This window comes from Acinonyx jubatus, chromosome A1, assembly GCF_027475565.1.
Source record: "Acinonyx jubatus isolate Ajub_Pintada_27869175 chromosome A1, VMU_Ajub_asm_v1.0, whole genome shotgun sequence".
In the NCBI taxonomy this organism is placed as follows: Eukaryota; Metazoa; Chordata; class Mammalia; order Carnivora; family Felidae; genus Acinonyx; species Acinonyx jubatus.
Genome location: NC_069380.1, coordinates 83,621,021 through 83,628,138, shown reverse-complemented (window position 1 = coordinate 83,628,138; position 7,118 = coordinate 83,621,021). Strand labels below are relative to the sequence as shown.

Genomic DNA, 7,118 nt, shown 5'->3' with positions numbered 1-7,118 from the left:
GCCCAACTTTGGTGCATCCTACCCACCTGAAATGAGACACCTGCACTGACCTCTTCTCAGGATTAAGAGCCTGGCTTGATGACACAAGAAACACAACCGATGCAGGACAGGTCCAACCCTGATCACACTGCATCCCCCGGGACCTCTGAGCCTCAGGTTACTGTCCCACCTACAGTTTCTCACCTGGGACAGGAAGGCTGTGCCACAGGGGATATGGGGAAAGGACATGCGTTCATGCTGTTTCCTCTACTGCAGGATCCATGATGGTCCCTGGGGAATGAGGGCAGGAGGGTGGGGTGAGAGCTGCCTGGTGATTGGACACAGGAGTGACACCTTTGTGAGAGCTGCTTTGTGATTGGCCATTTGAGTTAGAAAACGCTGAGAGTTTCCTGGTGATGGGCCCAGCAACCTGTCTGATGAATGGCTGGTCGATCTGCTTAATGATTGAAGAATTTAGTGAGACCACAGCTGAGAGCCACCTGCTGATTGTTCAGAAAATGAAGGGGACAGCCATCTGGTGATTGGTCCTGTAAGCGAGCCCATGCTGAGAGCCGCATAGTGCTGTAAGTGATGTTAGGGGCAGTAGGCCATTATAAAATCCAGGCACTCAAGACTCCCAGTGTAGAGAGACAGGGTTACATTGCCCCTCCCATGCCAATGGTTCCTTACCACACAGTCAGCAAGGGACAGCCCCCAACCTACCCTCAGAGATTCATGAAACAAGCCCACATCCCTTTTCTAATTGTATGGTTTTCACAACACACTCCAAGCTCAGCAAAGGGAAACTTATTGTGTACACGGAGAGACACCTGCACCTCTGTGCCCCTGCGGACACTGCACACAGTAAAGCCAGCTGCCTACCCATCCCTCACCCTCTAAGACCCACCCACATGCACAGTGAAGGTCCAGCCCCAGGCTTTCCTTCACTGTTCTCAGAGCTGTTCTCTGCCTGTGCAATTCAGTATCACTGGCTGTTCCAGGGGAGCTGGCTGGAGGAGTCTGCTACCAGTCCCCACCCATCCCATGCTGCCTTCCATGAACGTGAGCCCAGAAGTTGCAGGCAGTGAGGACAGGGGCCTCAGAAACCTCCCACTGCCTCCTAATAGCCCTGGCCATGAACACGTTCTTGGCCCCCAAGTGGTGCCCCCATTGTCAGAAATGGACAAACTGGACCCAGGGCCCCTTCCACCCTAACACGATCTGTGACTTTGTAAGGCACATGGAAGGTCAGGACACAGCAGGAAGAACAACCCAAACCCAGAAAGGTGGGGCATGTGTACCCAGACATGAGGAATTTGAGGCTATTGCTCAGGCACAAATCCTCCCTCCAGCAGAGGGCAAGGTGTAGGGTCCCCTGTGGAAGTAGAGGTTGTTCCATCTGTTGGGGGTTTACTCCCACATGTCAGTGATTCATGGCTGGATGCCAAGACTCAGCTGGTGCTTTCAGCTATTCAAATTTCAGTACACACATTGGATCTCTGTGCCCAGGTGTTGGTGAGTCTATGACCTGCAGGCCTGAGGCCAACTTCAGTCTGATGGCCTGGTAACATATCACTTGGGGAGAGTTTATCTTTTGGGGAGTTCTCTCTGCCATGACTAAGGACAAGAGAAAGACCTGCATCTGGGAAGCTGTCTTTGGGAATGAAAGCCATAGATACAGCTTTGGGAGAATTGGGTACAAAGCTCACATTTATACAAATGGCTTTTAACACAGGCAGGCACAGTGATAATTAACTCTCCAAAAAAGTCTAAGCTAAAGAATTCCCTCACAGTGTGTGTAAAAGAATATCAAAGTATGTAAAATCTGCTTTTTAATTTTGTGTACCTGAAGGACAATATTGAAAGGCCTTGCCAGAGGGCCAGGGCTCCCTAGACATGGCCCAACATGAGACAGGGGCTGGTAGAAAGGGAGGAGACCCAGGACCTGAGAGCAGAGGAGTCACAGGCTGAGCTCCTTCAGTCTAAGGAGAAGTCATCCAAACTGGAGGTGGGGATGTCAGGGCCAGGCTTATGTCCCTGAGCTTCAGAGATTCTTTTTCCAAATTCAGTGCTTCCTTGGAATTTTTGATTTCCAGGCCACATTTTCAAAGGACAGAGGTCATGACACATGCTTACCCCAGGAGGACATAGAAGGAAAGCTGTGGTGTTGTGTGATTTAGCTTCTGGAGTGGGAGTGGCATGACATTCAGGGTGTCTACCAGTTTTAAATAAATAGATGTGTTGGAATGCAAATGAAGAGTTTCTGGTATTTGTAATGCACAGCTCAGGATCATAGTCACCGCTGTACCACACTACTCACTGCATTCTCCAGAGAGTGAGCAAGGGTCTCCATGGCTCTGAGAAAGGATACTACAGGGAGGTAACACTCAGCACAACCTGCCCATCGTAGTCAAATTTATTACACATGTTGACTCCTCTAGAACTCAAGGACAGCTGCTGAGGTGAGTGCCATTCTGATAGAAAGGAAATTGGAAACAGAATGTCTGCACACAGGTATTTCTGCATAGACAATTTCTGACCTGAGACCTCACAAACAGTTTGTGACAAAACTTGGCCCTAAGATCAGGCCAGTAAAATTCGTGGTTTCCAACTATGCCATTCACATCCCATTGACCAAAGCCGGTCAAACAGCCAAGCCCATTTGAAAAGAAAATTAAATGTGGTCCACTGGGAGGGCCATGTCCAGGAAGGAAAGGTGAAAACATGGGGACAAATAAGACAACTTACCTTACTCTTCTAGCCTATAATCCCTAAAGGGAATTGTCTTATTTATTCTGTTTTTCCAGTGACCAGCACCAAGTCTGGCATTAATAAAGAAGTCAAGAATATTTTTTTCTTTTTTTAATGTAAATTAGAGTTAGCCAGCATGCAGTGCAATATTGGTTTCAGGAATAGAATTTAGTGATTCAACACTTACAACACCTATTCCTCATCACAACAAGTGCTCTCCTTAGTACCCATCACCCATCTAGCTCAACTCCCACCCACCTCCCACATCAATCCTCAGTTTGTTCTCTATCATGAAGAGTCTCTAGTGATTTGTTTCCCTCTCTCCTCTTCCACCCCTTCTCATATATTCCTCTGTTTTGTTTCTTAAATTCCACAAATTAAATAATAATATGGTATTTGTTTTTCTTCTTTCCAGTTCCATAATGCATTTGTTGTAAAAATCTTGAAGGAAATAATATGACCAGCTTTCTTCTAGACATAGTTATGTTTCTATTTCTTCTCATTTTGGATCCAGAAGGATTTAGGTTTGAATCAAAGCATATTTTTAGCACATGATTTGTGGCAATAACATCAATAATAGTAAAAATAAGAACAACCAGGATTTCTTAAGTGTTTACCATGTGCTATAAACACTGCTAAGGATTTAATGTTTATTATGTCATTTTAATCTTCAAACAAATTTATGAGGTAGGCATTGCTCTCTCCATGTTGTAGATGACATGACTGAAAATCAGAGAAGTTCAATAATGCACTCAATGTCACACAGCTAGGAAGCAGTGGAGCTATGATGCGAATCCAAGCCTAGTAGGCTCTGTAGCCTCCTTTTATGCATCATGGTACATCGCCTCTACATGTTAAATGAAGTCCAACCAATGTCACTTTCCTCATCTATAAAATAGGGATAAACAAGAAAATGACCACTTTGTGGAACTGTTTGAAGGTTAACGGAAAAGTCCTATATCAATTCCCTTATCCTTACCCTGAAGCTTACACTGTGGGCACATAACAAATATTATGCCCTTTTGTCCTTGTCCATTTCACATCTGATTCCTTTTGCAAGATTTGATGGAAACTCTCCTCAGGGTGTGATGCTCATAATCCATATTATAGCTTTGTTAAGCCTACAGCTCTCAACTTCAAACTTCCACATAGGCCCTCTACTGACATTTTCTCCAAAATCAAACCATTAGCAGTGTGTTTCTAAAAACTTGGGAAGACTTTCCAACTCTCAGTATTAATCTTGGCTGCTAAGTTATGAATGAACCTTGATGGATTCTGAAGTTAGCTTCCTTCCAAGGAGGAGGGTTGATAGAGGAGGCTGGAGTAAGTCATTTTCACAGTTCAGTTGACTAGATGGAGAGAAAGCAAGAAAGTGGTATGGGTAAAGTTGTCAAAGTGACCTGTGGTGACCTGAGGTGCCAAGCCTAGGAGGAGGGTGGGTTTTCTCAAACTCTGCTCAGAAATTTCACACATTGAGGGTGGGAGGAGCAATTTGTATCTGCAAAAACAAGGGTCATGTTTGTTTTGGAAGGCACAATGTTGGACAAGAGGAAGAAGAAACATTTAATAAGTACCTACTGTGTGCCAGTAACCTTAGACATGTAATCCTATTAGATCATCAAAAAAAAAAAAAAAGGTCTATTTCACAGACAGGAAGATGATACTAACAAGTGAAATAGCTCGAGCAAGTTTATAAAGATGAGTCGGGATCCAAGATGGGGACCTAACTCACCTAATCTAAGGTGAGGAGGTAAACTCACTTCCTCCATGGACACACCACATTTACATCTATTTACGGAGGAGTTCCTCCTGAAGAGGAGGTGAGGGCCCTCCAAATAGATTCAGCACAAGGTAAGATGCAGATACAGCACAGAGAGAGGCAAGAGAGACAGAGACCCAATAACACAGGGGATCCCACCCTCAGCATGCCAACCTCAGTGTGGAGGGATAGTTCTGGAGAGCTGTAAGCAGATTTGTCTGCCCTGAGACACAGATAAGAAGCTGCAGTTGAAAAAAGCAACCAGAAGGTAAAGTATCCACCTCTAGAACTTCCCCAAATGGAGGCGAACTACTGGATTTCTTTCTGTGTCAAGGAGCTGACAAGCACATGGTTCACATTCCCCTCAGCCTTGATAACCTGGGCACCAGCGCCCCATGCATCCCACCTGCACTCCTGCACTGTCCCAGACACTGCTGACCCCACTTACCTTGTGCAGCACCCCCAAGTCTCTCACAATCCCACTCCCACCTTCTCCTCCCTCCTGCACCCTCGCATCTCTGCACCGCCCACCTGCATGCCCCCATTGTACTCTCGAGTCTCCCCTTCCCCCATTCCCACTCCTCCCCATTCCTCCTCCCCACACTCCCACTTCCCTTATCTATACTCCCACACCCCCATATCCCCTCTCCACCACAGCTCCATTTCTCCCTGCACACCTTCATGTCCCACTGGTCCCACCTCATCCCTGGTCTGGTTGGTATCCCCCACGCACCCATGTGCCCACAAACCCTCTCTGGTACCCTCCACTCCCTTCCATAACCCCATATCTCCATGGACCAGGAAACTGGCACACTGAAAAATTCCAGTTGGAAGAAGAGGCACAAGACTCAGAAAGTGTGTTTACAGGAGATTTATGAGGTCACATAAGTGTTACCACATCAGTCCAACCAGTTCAAAACTTGTTGTCTCTGGTAGTGCATGATAAGTTAGAAAGGCCTTCTTTATCTTAGAAGCCAATGGTGTTCCAGCAGCATCACTGTGGGAGAGTTCAGAACAAAATCTTGTAGGAATGCTAACAATTAGAATTCATAAATACACCAGTAGATACTATCCATCATGGTACATTTTATGAATTAGAGGAACATAGGACAGAAACTTGGAGGGAGTTTATTTACAAGAAACATTTACCTTCAGTGAATACAGCTTCAGATGCAAGCCTCTTTCATATTGTATACTTGATCAAAAATGAAAATCCACACATTGCCAATTGTTGATCCTATAAGTGGAATGTACTTCATATACTTACCCACAAAAGAATCCTCAAGTTCCTCAGGTTTGTGTGTCTGATATTCCAAAGTCTGCTTTCATGAAGCGGGACCTAGATGCTCTTGCATTTGGGACCCACTGCAACATCGCCTTTATCCACCCAGACACTCCCTTCAGTGGAGCCTTGAACCTCTGTGTAAACAAGTATCAGGCTTGCTTATGTTGCATGAGTCATGAAAAGTTGTAGATATTTACTCTAAATCTGATGTAATTAATCTTGCTGCTGAAAAAACATACCCTAACCTAGATATCACAGTGGCCCAGACCCATCAGCACTTCTCACAGCATTTCATGGGTGTTGTGAGGTGCAGTAATCTGGAGATACAGGAGATATCCTGGACAGCATATGGTGGGCTGAGGTGCATGGGCTGCTGGTAGTGAATGATGCAGATAGCATCATGGGTAATATTTCCCTATCAAACATTCTACAGATTCTTTTCCCTGTCAAACATTCTACAGATTCTTATACTCACACCTGCAGGTGTTAACAAAGGGAGACAGAAACAGAATGTCCACTGTGAATGGAGAAGCCCTTGTAGGAAAACTTGAACAAGGATTCTGGGTCTCATTAAGAATGTATATCAGGGATTGGTGATTGTTATCTATTTCCAGTGATGTTGAAATCAAGCATAAGAAATACATTTATGTGCTTGAAGATTCAGGCTTGCATTAAAAGACTCTTTTCAGACCTTCTTCTGAACAATTTCTGATGCTGTATGTTATTAAAACACAGTGTCCTGAAATTTTTATATTTTTCGTCTCTAAGAATTCACTGGTCTGTAATAGGTAATATGACATAAGGGGAGTGCATGGCCTATTGAGACCTACTGCCTATGTCAGAACATGCGGTATGTCATCACTGTGGCCCATTGCAGCTGGAGCCATACAGTAGTGAGGTGTGAAATTCTTTGAACCTTTACCAAATCAGTTTATTTTATTTTTTTTATTTTTAAATGTTTATTTATTTTTGAGAGACCAAGAAAGATACAGTGTGATCAGGGAAGGAGCAGAGAGAGAGGAAGACACAGAATCTGAAGCAGGCTCCAGGCTCTGAGCTGTCAGCACAGAGCCGTACATGGGTCTCAAATTCACAAACCATGAGATTATGACCTGAGCTGAAGTTGGATGCTTAAACAACTGACCTACCCAGGAACCCCACAAATCAGTCTTTTCATCAGATTTGTTGAACACCTATAATTTTAATATAAATAGTTGCTTTATAAAACTTCAATGTCAGCTTTATTTTTAAGTGTTCTCAACTATAATGTAAAGATTTCTTACGATAGCTTTAATGATTTTTACTTACATGCAATATTTCTTCACATTGTGCTGGATAAGCTTC

General features: G+C 44.4%; 1 pseudogene; it reads left to right on the top strand.

The window, feature by feature from the left end:
• The first annotated feature begins 4,884 nt into the window (after positions 1–4,884).
• Positions 4,885–6,264, top strand: LOC106974677 (5'-AMP-activated protein kinase subunit gamma-1-like; annotated as a pseudogene).
• The last annotated feature ends 854 nt before the right edge of the window (positions 6,265–7,118 follow it).